Below are 17,127 nucleotides of genomic sequence, written 5' to 3'. Positions count from 1 at the left end.
AATTACGAGATCTTTTCTCGTAATTACGAGATAATTAACTCGTAATAACGAGATCTTTTCTCGTAATAACGAGATCTTTTCTCGTTATTACGAGATTTTTTCTCGTTATTACGAGATCTTTTCTCGTAATAACGAGATAATTAACTCGTAATAACGAGATCTTTTCTCGTTATAACGAGATCTTTTCTCGTAATTACGAGATAAAAATATTTTTTTATGTGGCCCTATTCGTCTTTTGTACAATTCTCCGATATAAATAATCTAATATAAATAATCGCCAACCTGATTATGAATACATTTTTTAATACAAAATATTGTCGATATTTTTCATTGCGCACCTTTGCTGTACTGCGTATTTCCTAGTAGTACAGACCCTGAGACGTGCTACTACCCCTAAAAAGCGTGTGGCTTTCGTGCGCTTTCCGTTTCGTGCAAACCGTGTAGCGTTTCGTGTAAACCGTGCAGCGTTTCGTGCAAACCGTGTAGCGTTTCGTGTAAACCGTGCAGCGTTTCGTGTAAGCTCCAAAGCGTTTCGTGCAAACCGTGTAGCGAGCGTGCGAAAAGCGTGTGAGAAACGTGCGACTTTCGTGTAAGAACCGTGTGAGAAACGTGCGACTTTCGTGCAAGAATCGTGTAAGATTCATTCGGAAGTCATTTCATTTCAAATATGGCTATCGATGGGTCAGGATGTAAAATTCTATTAGTATTTTATAATTGAATTAGTTATGCTTGTGATATTATAGGAGTAAAAACAAAAAAAAAAAAAAAACGGAACAACAAAATGAAATTAAACGGTAATGTATGATTTATATTTGTTTGATTTCTTTTCCTTCTATAGAAAATGTGTTCAAATAAATCAGCTATGTACAACAATTTTAAGGGCATTGTATTCAATATACTATATGTATCAACGCGATCGTGGCTTCTTAAATATTTTTTTCTCAAAGAAAGAAAGAAATACCGGTAATATATATTTTTTTAATTTAAATCAAAAATATATCAGGACTCCGTTCTTGTCTTTACATTTGAAACGATGTGTCATTTCATATCTTTTAATACATAAACCTTGTTGCTCATTATTGTAAAAAAAATGGATATTATAATTTTAATCCACATGCACTGACGACCATATCTTTATAAACGAGGGGGGGGGGGTGTTAAATTTAATTACTAGTACAGTCTTTCATTTTTTGTTGTAGCTTTCAATCTAATGTTAGTTTAATTAAATGCTTAATTTTCTATTCTTGTTTAAATTCGTTGTTAAATGTATGCGCAGATACACCCCTTAAAAATGTATTGGAATCTTCTTTCCGCCTTTCAACTGTGATCAAGGTCATTTACAACAGCGATCACGGGCTCCGAGTGCATTGCAACTGAAAACCTGTTTTGCTATATGTACATGTTGAGTTCACGGCTTAATGACACCTGAAAATTACGACTGGATTTTATTTGTTTTTTTTTAATAAAATGGTTCTATAAATATTTGATAGGTACAACTTATAAATCAGCGGATTTCATCTTTTATTTGTAAATCCGAATTTCTAGCCGTAAACAGTAAAGAATAAACAGAACTGATTTGGTAGTCTTTTTATGAATATCATGTAAGAAAAGCTTAGGAGTAAATCATGAATAATTGTAAATTATTTGTTTTATAACTCACGTACTTTTTATTTCATCTAAGATATTTCAGTTTTCTTGTAATATACCTGAATGCCGGTGTAAAGATCGATCTATATTGTATGTACAATGTATAGTCAAATGCCGCGACTATTAATAAATGTACACATATAAACATACGTTAAGTCCTGTTTTGAAATGAAGGATTTTACAGTATGATGGGTATACTAATGTTATTTGATAAGCTTCATGTAAAAAGAGAAAGAGAATAGAATAGATTAATAGATCACAAATTCCTACCCCCCTTTACCGGTTTCACTCCTATTGATAATGCTTGCGTAAAAAAATCTTTAAAAATGTATCAATAATCGTTAGTAGAGTATATAGGCAAATTTAATTTATAATTTAAAATCAAAATCACAAAAAAATAATCTGCCTACGGAAATCAAACACAATATAATCAATATTATTAAAAATCAATGAGTTTATATTCCTGCGGTGAGAAATCGAATTTGTGTTCAATTTTTTAATCAATTTATCAAATTATACTCGTAAAAATATTACATTGAAATGAATAACTTATACCTGTATATAAAAATTGTATTTTATTAAACAGTCATTCACGATATCGGCATTTCGTTTTTAAACAGTTGGATAAATAAATAAGTAAATTCGAACTGACAATTATTTATCAATTAATAACAACTGTCAGAGTATTAAATATTTCTATCTGTTTTTATAATACAAGTGTACTAAATTTAGTTTAAACAGCTGCTTTATGTGGCTTTTTGAGCGATTTTCATTGAATTAATGATAAAGCGGTAAAAATGCCCGAGATATTCCGAGTAGAAAAATCCAAACCGAGGCCAAACCGTGCGAGAATCGTGCACAAAGCGTGTGAGAAACGTGTACAAAGCGTTTCGTGCAGCCTTTCGTAAACCGTGCAGCCTTTCGTGCAAAGCGTTTCGTGTAAACCGTGTAGCGTTTCGTGCAAACCGTGTAGCGTTTCGTGTAAACCGTGCAGCGTTTCGTGCAAACCGTGTAGCGTTCGTGTACCGTTCGTGCAGCGAGCGTGTGGGGTAGTAGCACGTCTCAGGGTCTGTACAAAAATAGTGCGTTTGCCCACTAAGCTATCTAGGCCATTCAAAACCTGCTTTTGATGCCGATAGAATTCTAACAGGGTCCCCCTACACTACACTGTCATTGAGAATGGAAGTGAGATATATAGTTATCTGGACATTAGAGGATCGTTACCAATACACGTTGTAATAAAATTAATTTTATTTATAAAGCACAATTTGCAACAACTCTGGGACGGAAGTGGATGTCATAATAAAGTGGATTTCTATATTAAATTTCTTCACTTAGGGCAGTTACATGTATGTCAGTTTAAGAGTTGTTGTAAATTGTGTTTTATAAATGAAATGAATTTCATGAGGTAAGATATCGACAAATAAGTTGATGAATCAAGAATAACATCAGTCTTGTTTAAAGCCATCATTTTGTACATGTAAATTTTGTGGTTAATACAATGACATTGTCAGGAGAAACAATCTATCATTACGTAAAATGCTGACCGACTTTTTCCATTCTGATTGTAAGGCGGACTAGTAAAATATTTTACAAAATAGTGGAAATTGGAAGTCATTAGTCCTAACAAATATTAAGGAGGAACATGTACAGAGCCTTGAGCTGAAAAAGTTCAAGTCAATAATTTTTTTCGCATTTTTTATATCTCTAATTTAATATTTCAGTAACGTTTGAAAACGGTTCTTTCATGAGATTTCTTAACTTATTTCAAAGACACGTCTCACTAATATCACCCTGTATAATGTTTGAATGAAGTTTCGATTTCTCTTGTTTACGAGGTCATTACGGAGTTCAGAATGCGCTTTTTTTACGCACAAATAATAAATATGTTAGATAATACTTTATACTCAAATATTTCAGAAAAGTCATAAAGTTTAAATTATCTGAAAGCATTTGTTTTAATTTTACATTGTATTTTGGTGGGATAATTTCAGCACTTTTCAAGGCAGCTTCAACGACAAAGTCTTCATTTTGGAAATAAAATATGTCAATAAATAATGCTAAATTCTCATGTACGATCAAATTTCATTTTTTCGTCGTAATTATTAACTGTATAAATATCGAAGGGTGACGTTTACCTCAATTTCGAACAGGACATCGTTAAATACGACGTTAGCATGATAAAAACGCTTACAAATTCCACAAGTAAAATCAAAGTACTGAAAGTACTCATGGGAGTTGAACATTGTTATCTGAAAGATCTCACAGGAAGTATAGGAACATCTTCATGCATTCAGATTCAAGTCAGCTAGAACTGATTTGTTAGAGATACAAAACGAAACATTAAAAATGATTTCTATTGCATTTAATAGCCAAGATCATGAGACTGCTCTTAAATTAGCTGCAGAATTGTAGCTCTCCGAAAAAAAGATTTTGACAGACCGGAGAGCTACAGTGCCATCCATTGAAAAAACTGTATATTTATTGCGCACGAACAGTTAAGTTTTGTTCTGGATTAATTCTTTCTAATTCTTACCTCAACAATTTGACCAAACCAAACAAACAACCCCCATCACCAAACTCGAAAATACTATTTTGTTGTTAGGTTTTAAACTTCTTTCAGTACCATTTATTATTAAAACTCAAACACTACCCTTATATTTCTGAAGCATTTGAATCAAAACGCCCCCTACTCTCTTCAGAATGTGTACAAAATATTTGGTCTCAAGAAACAAACAAACAAACACTCTTTATATTCGATGTTACCATCACCAGACACTAGATTGTCATTTTTCTTCCTCTGATTTAAACAAGTATTTGCTATTCTGTTTTGGGAATGAATGTTTCTTTTCGGACGCAATAATTAATTTTTATAGAACTCCATGCTTATTTATTTTATGAAATGTATCTATCTTTATAACTTAATCATCAAGTTTTGTTATTCCATAATTTTAAATTCATTTCAAGTAATATCTATATAGAAGTAAGTATGTCTGAATACTTTACACTTTGTTTTACGTTTGATTATTTTTCAATCATATTGAAACACAACCACTTGCCGATGGAGCTAGCTACATGTAAGTCTACAAATTTTTACCTATACACGGCTCTTAAAACCATTGAGTAGTGAGGGGTCGTTTTGTGCAAGCACATACAGCGACATGGGATTTCGGTTTATATGGTCTCATCAAAAGAGTTTATCTCCAAATGCATCCCATAGGATTCGAACCTGCGACGTAAGGATCAATTAACACCTTACGTTGAATCTCTAGAACAAACTATTTTAACAACTGCGCCACGCGAGTGAGACTTAAAGTTTGTGATTTTGATTTGATTCAAATGTAACTAAAAATGTAACTAAAAAAAAGTTTAACTAGCTACTACAAGAAAAAATAGTTGTAATCATGAGGAACGATCTTTCTCACAGATCGATCATTGGGATTATCATACCATTGTGTCCGTGCATACGCATGTATTCATTAATCTTAACTGTTTTAATTATATAATGAAATCAAATGATACATTTTATAAGGTAGTACTGCAATACAAGTACACACACATTTTTCAAGTTCAGATTTGGTGCTGTACACGTGACCAGCTGAATGCTGATAAATTCATAAAATTAAGGATGCAAAATTAATGTCATTTGAAATTGTGTGATCGAATATCAACAAACTTTAATGCTATTATTTTTCCCTTTACCAACGTAAAAAAAAATGAGTTGCATGTATCTGGTCTGACAAAAATTTTCCAGTCTAACAGATCATTTTACTTGTCAGAGCAAATAAATATTTTCCGCAGTGTTTTTTTTTAAAAGAAACGTTGTTCTGTCTCTTTATTGCTGAAACAAATTGAAAGAAGTTGGGTTAAACCTTAGCGTTCCTTTCCTTACATTTTTGTTTACGTCTCTATATTTAGACAATCGCGTCATTGTCAAACCAGTTAGACCAGTTGTTGCTCCTCGGATGACCTAGCACTTTTTGTAATGGAGCGTAGTGGAATCAGCCGAGGATTGCCGAATGATAAATGACGGAAAACTGGGACTTTTTTTCATACGGAAATCAAAATTTATGTGTCATTTCTCAAGAAAGATGACAAAAATATATATGCTATTCAAATTAAGTTAAATAAAATTCTATTTCATTTACTTTCAAATCATTTATGAAAATTAGATTAATTCAGAAAAATGAGATGGACTATTTTTATTGCGGAAGTTTCTTCGAGTTTATATAGACTGGTACGAGTTTGTATTGAATATCACAGGGGAGTAAATTGGGCGACACAGAAACACCACGACGGCCGCTATATAATTCATCGTAAAATTACTGCTCTAGAAACCGCGTGTCGGCCTAGGGAGTCTGAACATAGTTCAACTCCCAAAAACAACAACATCGAAATGTAGTGAACTTGAAAAGGATTTATTGATACAATTATTTTAATGATGCAAATGTCTGTGACCACATTTTGCAATATTTTCTGTCTTTCTTCTTATATGATTACGTTTATACACCGTAGGTTCCCTCTATCTGGCAAAGTGAGTGTAGATAATTTCAATTATTAGGTAAGTCCATCGTCGTAAAGCACGACCAAATTGTACGATCCTCTCCCATTCTGGCCGTGGTTGAACGAGGAGAGAATTCTTCGTAGCTCATTAAAGTATTGACCGATGCGAGTAAAGCATATTGTCGGATGGTGAACTTTATTGCGACCTTTCAATATCCAATCGCAGTATATGAAGTATTCCTTGTATACTGTTGATGTCAATTGTTGCGATGGACACAAAACTTCCCACTGACTGAATATGACGTCACAATAGAGAGGCGTAAATACTCAAGATTACCACATTTTAATGATCAAGCAGCTCTGGTAGGAGAGAGCATTAATGCAGACTCCGGACTGTGGCTCGAGACGATGGGGAAAGTTCGACTGATAATTTAACCTTTAATATCTTGTTACATGGAAATTGTTTTCGATTTATAATTATTCTTTATTGTTAATATCTAATTAAGAGAAACAGAGGCTACGTATTTGAGACTCGACTTGGTGGAATGATTACAGTTGCAAACGAAACAACGGATTTTTAAAATCCTATTGTGATAGAACATCGGCATTATCTGATAACATGACAAAGATCCACGATATCACAAGTTGCGCATCCGTTTTTGTCAACATTCTTAATTAGGCATTTTTTATACTTGTGGCACTTGTATTTTATTCAAAAATTCTATGATGATAGAAACCTATTTTCATCCTTTCAAGCCAGGGGTCCCGAGTCAACACATCACCGTTGGACCAACGGCAACAAAATGACTCAGGACCCCTAGATCTGGCTTGCAAGGATGACCTATCTTATATAGTTAACTATATACAAATGTACACGAATTTATTTACTTCGTTTGATCACGCTGAAAATAAAATGAAGGAATAAAGATATATACCATGCTTGTTACATGAATAAATATTTTGAATTTTTTCTATGGATTCGTAAAAGTTCTCAAAAATGCTTAAATGAAATATTTTTGAGGCCGATTTGATTCTGTGCATCAATTTAGATTTTAAAATTTTGGTTCACTCTAAAAGGGGTAAATTTTCAACATGGGTCAATATTTTTAGGACTTGCTTAGAAAATTAAGACCCCTTCGGCTCTTGTTCTACAAAAAACGATTTTTTTTCTGCGAGCGGGGGTCTTTCGTTGAAAAATGACCAATCAGCCATTATTCGATGGGGATCAATATTCGTCTTTACACTGGAATGCAAAATATTCGAAACATAAATTATGCAACATCGGTTGGTAGGGTATTCTCCTTCCCCCATGGAACCTGCCCCCGCCTCTGAAATTTTGGGGGACGATCCGTTTTCGCTCTGCTCCTATTTTGAATTGTTTTATGGACTTTTGATCTTGAATACTGTTCGTTATTCCCATATGTTTCATCCTAACTCTAAGGAAAATATTTTTGAACTTTATTATTTTTTTTATATCATATGAAGATATATTTATCAATTTAATCTATTTTCTTTTCATCATACGGTACTTGCCATGTTTCCCCAGAAATATGTTTTAAGACAATGAACTATTAATTGACAAACATCATGTTAACTTACACTGGGCAGCCACTTGTAAATAATTTATTCACTCACTTAAGGTTGGACACAATAGATAGGCCAAATTTTTCCTCAAATTCAATTTTTTTGAAACTTTGATATTTTGTTCTAGGATACAAAATCTTTCTTTAAATATGATATGAAATAAATTCAATCACACATTTTTTTTTTTACCTGCATAGTCTACATAGTCTCTGAAGTCAGACTCCTGTAAGAAGATTGTGAAATCAGACATTCGACTTGAAAATGAGCCCTATTTTAAAATTAATAATTGATCTAATGCAAATTTTTGTAATACTTTTAATAAAGATAACTTTTTTGTTACTTTGAATCAGTAACTCATATTGATACTGGACAATTGAGTAAAATATTAACTACAAATAGAACATACAAAGCATCAAAATTGAAAATTCACATGTAAATATCTGACAGTTTAAATTTTCTTAAGAGATATTGTATCATTCAATTTTTTACAAAAAATGAACAGAATGATTCAAATGGGTTCAAGAATAAAATGTGTAAAAATGAAGAAAATTGAACCAGTGGTTTCAGATATTTAGGCGATTAAAAAAATTTTAATGGCAAAAAAGAAAGAGATTAAGTAGATGACGTCACAGTATTTGACCCTTGACCTCTTGATTTGACCTTGACCTTTGTAGTACATAAAAACTAAAGACTCCTTATATATGTGTCCAAATATCAGCTCTCCACTATTTACGGAACAAAAGATACACTGCATTTTATAACAGACTGTTAGATGCTTGTTAATTGAACTTGATTAACGTAAACACATTCCAAAATATAAGCTACCAAGTTACCAATTTATAGGATTCTCTGGTTTTTTCACAAAATATGAGGCAAACGTGCAAAAACTTATTATTTTCCGTACAGGGATCATTCACTGTCATAAATATAGTAATAATATTCTTTTTTCTCCAGTACTTTTTAAGAAATGGGTTAAAATAGAATCCACAGGTGTTTGTCCTACCTCAATATAACCTTAAGCTGATATAATGGAAAATTATTTTTCTCTCCTTATTAATATTTTAATTTTCTGGGGTCGGGGTTGGGGTATTAATTGTAGATTGCCAATTATAATCGCATTTATCACCATATTGTGAAAAATGCTTTAAATACCAGCGCAAGGGCGATTACTCGTGCGTTATAATGGTAGTGATTAAATATTACCGAGACCATGGGTTTTAAATAGATGACGTAATATTATTTAGCACCTTATGACGCTGATTGTCATAATCTACCGAAAAAGCTAGAAGGGCAAATGTGTTGCAAAATATCACCCACCTACCCTTCCCTATGATTTGTGTACATATTTTGCTGCTTTCTCTTCTGTAATTTCAGTAACAGAAGCCTATTCTTAAATGGAAAGTGTTGTGTATGTGGAACACCCAAGCGGTTGGAATCATTATGTATACGGTGGGACCGTTTGGTATTCATCGGACATTTTCTGTTGAAACAAATGATTCAATACTGAGTTTTATTGGACATTTCTAAGGTGTGATGCATAATCAGTAAGTCAGTGACATTGATGATCATTGGCCATTATGTGTAATGTACAGTGTTACTGTACAGTGTTACTTTTTTAAAGTAAGGATTCATTCTTATTTCATAAAATACATTACAATAAGAACTTTTTATGAGTTTCTTTTATTGGTACAGATTGTTTTATATTTTAGTATTATCACATTTTTATATACTGATTAAATGTTTTTACCATGCAAAACACCCCCTATAAAAAAAAACGAAATGAAAAAACCAAAAAACTCTATACCGTATATACTCGCCTATAAGTCGGTATTTTGGGAATTTAATTTTTGTCAAGATTGTATGTCCGACTAATAGGCGAGTCATAAAAAGACAGGTATTTTTCTGGATGGCGAATCGTAGTATTCTGTAAACATTTTCAACAGCTATTGTTGAACAAAGTATGGATACATTAAATCATTTATATTTTATAAGATTATACATAAATTATATGTATTCAATAATTTTATTTCATTTTTAATCTAAAGAAGGCAGTTATTATTTTTTTATGATTTAAAGTTGAATATCGACTTCATCTTTTAAAATATTAATTGAAATTAGGGTAAAACATCAGAGCATTTATTAGAAATTGTCATATGATTCTGGCAAAAAATTGCACCGATTTATAAGCGGGTCAATGGTAAATCCCTGCCAAATAGCCTAAAAAAATACAACCGATTTATAGACGGACCGACTTAAAGGCGAGTATATACGGTAATTTTATATTCAAAACTGAAAATGAAATGTACATTAAGAAATCCTCTGATTAAAAAAATAGGTATATTCGTAAATTTGCATAAGTCAAATGTCTTACCGTAAACGGATAGCTTTAGTCTTGAAATCAAATTTAGATCGAAGCTCAGTGCTACCACTAACAACTTATTGTAAGCTAAAAATGAATTTAAATTTCTGTGTGCAACCATTCGCAGAGGTGAACTTATTGTCAGGTTCTAAAGAATTTAAATGTTTCCTTACATGTATGTGCCCAGTCTGGGTCTCTGTGATTAGAAGTTTGTAAATATCCACAATTTTTAAATAATTTTCAATTAAGAAATGTTCTTATATGTATATTTGTACATTTTATTGGTGCTAAATATGTTTCTCTGTTTCTAGTCGGTAAAAGAGCTTTATAGCTCATGTTCTTTGTTATGTGTATATAGTCCGACTATAAATAAAATTTACTTACTTACTTACTTACTTGCTTAGGACAAATTACAAGCTTTGGTTGTTTATTGATTTCATTTTTAATCGCAAATTTTACTTTTTTCATAATCATGAAGTCCAGCATTTTCAGGAATCCGCATACTGGAAATACGTTAAAAATTATGCGGAAACAAATACTCATTTTTAAAATTCAGGACCAGACTATTGATTGTATGTATTAAAATAAGAATGATACATTCTTGCTAAAACTTTTGACATTTAAAGAGACAAATAATGGATTGAGTAATAATGGATTGATTGTATACGGAATATTTTGCCAGAATAAGGTTTGATTGATGTCTGACAGAATGTTCAAAATAAAAAAAAATGGTTGTTAAGCAAACACTGATTGATCAGTTTCAACAAAAAAAGAACTAACATTGTGATACATCTAAGAAGGTCAAAATTTATAATATTTAAATAATAGAACATTAACATTTATTACATATCTTAACATGAAAGTGTACATGAATATTATACATGTAACATAAGCAAAATTTAGAACTAGTAATCACAAATTACCGATGGAGGCAGGTCGATCGAGCAATATACCTTCAAATGAAAGACACTCTTCCTTATTTAATAATAATATTGGAGACGAATACCATTATATTATGTCATGTCATGTTTTTTAACGATTATACAGTATTGCAAGTAAGACTGAATAAATACAACTTGTGTACCTATACACATATACCCACTGTACACTTTATGTATTACTTTGTTTTCCTTACTCTCGCCATATTTTGTGTCAATCCCCCTAAATCTCTCACACTCTCTCTTTCTATTCCCGACCTTAGTAAATATTCTGTAACAAAATATGATAACATATAATAACAGAGAAAATATGTTCACAATATAATAATAATACCGTATAGCGGGATTTATTAGCTTTTCGCTAGCTCAAATGTATGCCAATAATTTTGGCGTAATATTTTAATTAGCAGACACAGGGTTTCAGCTCTTTGCAGATGATCACTAAGAAGAGTACTGACTATTTTAGCCATTAAAATTTTAGCGGACTATAATCAAAACTTAAAACCAAAATAAGAACCCCGCTTAAATAATCATCTACAAATGTATACGGTATATAGTTATACTGTTTTTTTTTTAAATTATACATTGTTATCCCTAAGCAGGGCATAGAAATAACTCATTTTATCGGGAAGTTTAGAAATTTTGAAAACCGCTTTTTTTTTAAATTAAGGATATCCCTGGTATATTATTTTCGCTGCCATCCTACAAGTTTTCATAGTCATTTATCGGATCATTGTTTATTTCAAGGATAAACTCTCTGTCTTGATGGGCACGGAATCGTCCATATGATGACATCACAAATGTACAAGCATACAGAATGAACAGGATGAATGCAAAAACTCCAAGAACAAGTATACCTTGTTGCAGACTACTTGAGAAACGTATGCTGGTCGTCATCTTGTTTTCAGATATAACATCCGTATTCTTGCTTTGTTTTTTTAGTTCTATGAAACAAAAATAAAGTGTAACATAAGAGAATTGGTTGCTCTTTGAACTAAGATGTACTTAAATTGTATAGTGTGAAGGCATGTTTGACAATTAAGCCATGCTTTTACAATTGAATAATGTTGTGAACGTTCATATAATTTATAGAATCTTTATTTTGCACGAGGCTGTAAGCGTGCTTTGGTCTGTCGTAGCAAGGAAACTCAATAAAGATTTATTTTCAACACTAGTATTTCAGATCTCCTAGCAAAGGATCTCTTGTCGATTTAAGTTTTCTCGTGACCAAGAAGAAAACCATAAAACTTCTCACTACGAAACAAACGTTTTGTTGAATCCTACATGTGCAATAATAGTCAAAGTGTTTCGGATTTTTGAACAATAATTGAACAATGAAATTAAGGCTACGTGATGGTTTTTCAATATCTCATTAAATTTCATAAAAACAAAGTACAGTCAGAAGCAAATCAGATATTTTTTTGCTTCTATTTGTAAAGAATTGATATGTTCAAAACGGGTGAAAATTCATAGCCCTGTGTACGTTCTTGAAAAAAAAACTTCAATTTTATGATATTGTATTTATCATTCGTATAATACTTTTGAAACACATTCCCTTTCTCCAAAGGTTTTTTTGGTGATTTGTTTTAAAATTTCAATAAAAATATAAGAATTACTTCAAAAGATGACGAAAAAAAAGTTTACTGTCAAGTACTGTAAACCAATTATTATACGCGTCATTTTTTATTCGCGACTGACCGCCAGAGAACTTATCCGCGACGATTTATTTCCGCGAACGAGTGGTCACATTTTTTTTTATTTCCACGAGTATTTTTGAATCAAATAAAAATTTTATATCCGCCCATAAACTAGGTAAAATGGTAGCGTGAGGTCTGCTTACGCATTATTCAAGACATTCTATGCATTGCGTCCATTTAAAATCTTATATCCGCCCCTAAAGTAGATAAAATGTTTACCATGAGTATACTTCATACGCATTTTCACAACGCTCAAACGAAAATCGGAAAAAAATCTAGGAGATTAAAATTGATTTAAAACTCAGAATTGTAAAAGCTCCTCATACTAATTGGGTAATCGACGCTTTCTAAGATCTACACAGCCAAAGGGCAATTATTATAAATTGTTTGGACAGAGCAGGACTGGACCATAATTAGCCGTAATTAACCAGGCTATCTCTGACTTCGTCTGTAACAATAAATGAACAATAATAACACAAGCTGAAATGATTCTTGACATTTTAATCATTTTTAGACAAATAGTTTTAGATTTGCCTTTCGTTTTTATTTTTTCTGAATGTTTGTAATTAAATTATAACTGCTTCTTGTACACTAACAGTAAAGTTTTTCCGTGATTACTTGTTGAACCGTCGGGATCGGTATTGAAAAAAGGGCAAATAACTCTAAATAAATCACAAGTATTAGCTTTCCTAAAAAGCTTGTCTGACGTTGTTTGCTTAAATTCATAAAACGGAAAGAAATAATAAATTCAGTTGTATAATTTCTTTCATTCGAAAATATATCTTTTAAATTGAAGCTCCTGGCTCCAGGATCATGAAACAAACGAAGACTTAAGTGAAATTTTTAATCGCCGATAAAATATTTATTAATTATGGAATTTATTTCTTCATTTGCACATAACAACATCTCTGTGAAACAATGTTTAAATATCCCCAACCCTAACCCTTCTGGTCTGCTTGACTTTTACAACATTTGATTATAAGACTAGAGGTACTGTGAACAATGAGCTCACTAAATAATACCCCCGCCTCCCATATGAATATAATGGCAGTATCCATGTTTTGCTGTGGAAAATACAAAATATATGTCAGATCAAAAAGTAAAATAGGAAGTGCACAATGGCAATATATGTAATAAAGATTCTGTGAAAGTTTCATTAAATTTCCTTCAGTGGTATGAGAGGAGTTGCGGATAAGAGATGGGTACCCCAAAGCATAACAGAGGGACGGATGGACATACCGATTACTTTCTACCCTCCCAGTTTTTAAGCTGGGGGGGGGGGGGGGTTATAATAAAGATTTTGATCGACTTAGGCTTAAGATGTTTCAAGATCCCGGGTCAGCATTTTTCAAGTAATGTTTTATATGTTAAATGACCTAACTGATTTTTTATTGAACTAACAGAATAAAATGAAGGTTGTAAATGATGAAATCAATGGGAAGATCTTTGATCACTTAAGGGGCGCTTATAACCCTATCCCTGGCGATAACAATCTTGACAGAGCGTTTTACACATGCTGACCATTCCCCTGCTGTTCTTGAAAGCTTTCATTGCTTCTCAAACAATTTGATGTACAATGATTCTCTACCTAACACTGTTACGTAATTGATAGATGAAATTCTGAACTGAAGCATCTGGGAAAAGAAACAAGAAGATCGTTGGATACGGATCAGCAACATACAAATTTATTTACACAATAAAGAATTAAAAGCGAACTTGAATAAGACATTTTTCTCTCTTTTCACTGCATTTTTCTCAGGCACCGTATTATCAGTTTTTACAATACTTGGAGCAGGGCAACTAAGGAAAATATTTGACCACGTGCCTGATGTTTAGGTACTAGTAATTCAATGTCAAGGTATAATTTTACTGAAAGTGAGCAATCAATTATTTTACCATACCATGTAAAATGACTTAATCTTTGAAACACAACACAAGCAGTGAGATTTATAAAATCAGGCATTTTTTTTTATAGAGAACTGAAGCGGTCGTTCAAAGATGAAAGCACGAATTATACTAAAGACAAGATCATTCAGTAATGTAAATAAAAGCTCATTTCCTCCTGGAACGAACTATATGCGTTTTTGGAGATTATGCATGTATCGAAATTTCCACCATCGAACTATCTAAACAATTTCATGGAACGACTGCATAAATAAGCCCTGGTTAAATCTAGTACTGTCTGACGCCGTGACGTCAGACAATGATATGGGAATATAATGAACAACTGGTTTGCGACGATAAATATCCGAGAGCAGAGGTTACTCGCGGAACTCGCGGATATTTATCGCACGCGTATAATACTTGGTTTACAGTACTTAGTATATATGCAAGACAAAATGGATGTTTTTTATTTGTCATTAAGTTCAATTATTACATTGTATGCATCGTGTTTTCAATGAAAATAATTATATAGAAACTTTTTTTATAATGTGATTTTGCAACGTTATAAACATACATTATGTACTGAAAAGAAAGACATGTACAAATCTTTTTGGTATGTTGATTACGATTGATTTATATTTACAAGATTTGCTTTTACTTATTGATTTTTGTACTTAATACTTATTATTAAGTAATATACTTTTATTTTGCAACAACAATGTAAAAAGTATGTAACGTATTTTTAAGGCTTACCTGTAGTCAAAACAGTATCAAATTTAGTGAATCCAATAGCTCCAGAGGTAGTATTAAGGCTATTCTTACCAGTGTTCACATCTGTGTTTGAAATATATCAATGAACATAAATTTAATAGACATCAATTTAAGAATTTTGTTTTTTTTTATTCTTGTTTTGTAAACTAGTTATTTTATTAAACTCAGTTTAAAAACGTAAAAATAGCCAAATTCTTTAGACATAATGGGAATAAAACTTAATCATTTTACAGCCTGATTTATGTACATTTCTATTTATTTAACTTGGTTTATAAAAAAAAATCAACCATTAATTAATGAAACTAACTATTGTTCATTGTTCAGTCATCATCATTAAAAATAAGTGTCGAATTCAGGGGAAACAATTTTTTTGTAGATCTTTAACAAAATGAATTCGATTCTTCCTAATAAACGATCGAAAACAACTTCTGACAATTTTGTACACTTAGTTTCCATTGGCACGCAACCAGATCGAAAATTTCCGTAGTAATTTGTATTGTTAATATAGGTTGTTTTAAAAGAACGATCACTTTTTGTTAATTCCACCTTTTACACTACCTAACAACCGACTAAACGGTTTCAAAACTAAGTTTACTTATATAGCTATATAAACCATTAGCGACTGCATATGAAACATTAAACCTCAATTGATAAAATAACAAACTCATCCTTTTTCAATTTGACTTATTATATGAATAATTTCTAAATCACATCGAACTTCAGATAAATAGGCTGATTATGATGAGTCAGAACCAACTGTGTGTACTAACATCGGAGGTGGTTGTTCTGCTTTAAAGGGACATGGTAAAATTTCAATTGAATTTTTAAAACCAATTTTAATGTTTAGAAAAATTGAACATCACTTGTCGATTAACAAATAAGATACAGAACTTAAAGTTCTTCATAATGTAAACAAGACTCGTGTCTTGTTTTTGTTCATTACATACAGAAAATATCCTATTTATAACACATAGACATTCAGTAAATTAGTAGAAACTGTCGAATCGTTTAAAAAAAAGTATTGAAATCATAGACTTTGAACTAACATATATTAGTATAGTAACCTATGGAAACAAAACGTGATATTTTTTTGATGATCATCAGAAAGACCCTTGTAAAATATTTGTACAAATGGAAAAAAATATATTTTAGCTTAAACTGTGTCCATGCCCTTTTAATACGCATTTGACAATCTGTTTAAGTAAGATATTAAGATTTAAGTGTTTTATAATGTGAAATTATGTGTACTTACCATTTGTTTGACATCCAGAGACATGATTGCACAGGACCTCTCTGCACAAACATTGATGCTCGCAATTGCGACCATAACTTGGGTATCGACATTTATTTTCACATGTGATACCAATGAACCCATGTTCACATACTTGAAAAAACAAAATACATTAATAAATGGTGTTAAATTCTGCCGGGGCCTTATCAACTCAAAAAAAGTAATACTTGTTATAAAGTGAGACATGTTTTATTTACAAGTTGTACATGTTGATATTTTTTAAAATATAATCTCTTGAATAACTTGAAGTTGTTATAAATATTTTAAACTTGATCGTTGTCTGCAGCTGTGATTATCTAGCTTTTAATTTATTTTCTAAAAGTACAATCTTAAGGTCAGGTTTCAATAGATATTTAGCTTGAAATTTATAGAACCATATTTAAAAAAATATTAAAGTAGCATATGAAAGGTTTGTTTATATAATTTTTAATGTAATATTTTGATAACTTATAC

Source organism: Saccostrea cucullata, unplaced genomic scaffold (genome assembly GCF_032062105.1).
Source record: "Saccostrea cucullata isolate Sc308-1 unplaced genomic scaffold, CSIRO_AGI_Scuc_v1 ctg2299, whole genome shotgun sequence".
Classification (NCBI taxonomy): Eukaryota; Metazoa; Mollusca; class Bivalvia; order Ostreida; family Ostreidae; genus Saccostrea; species Saccostrea cuccullata.
This window is presented reverse-complemented; position numbering follows the sequence as displayed.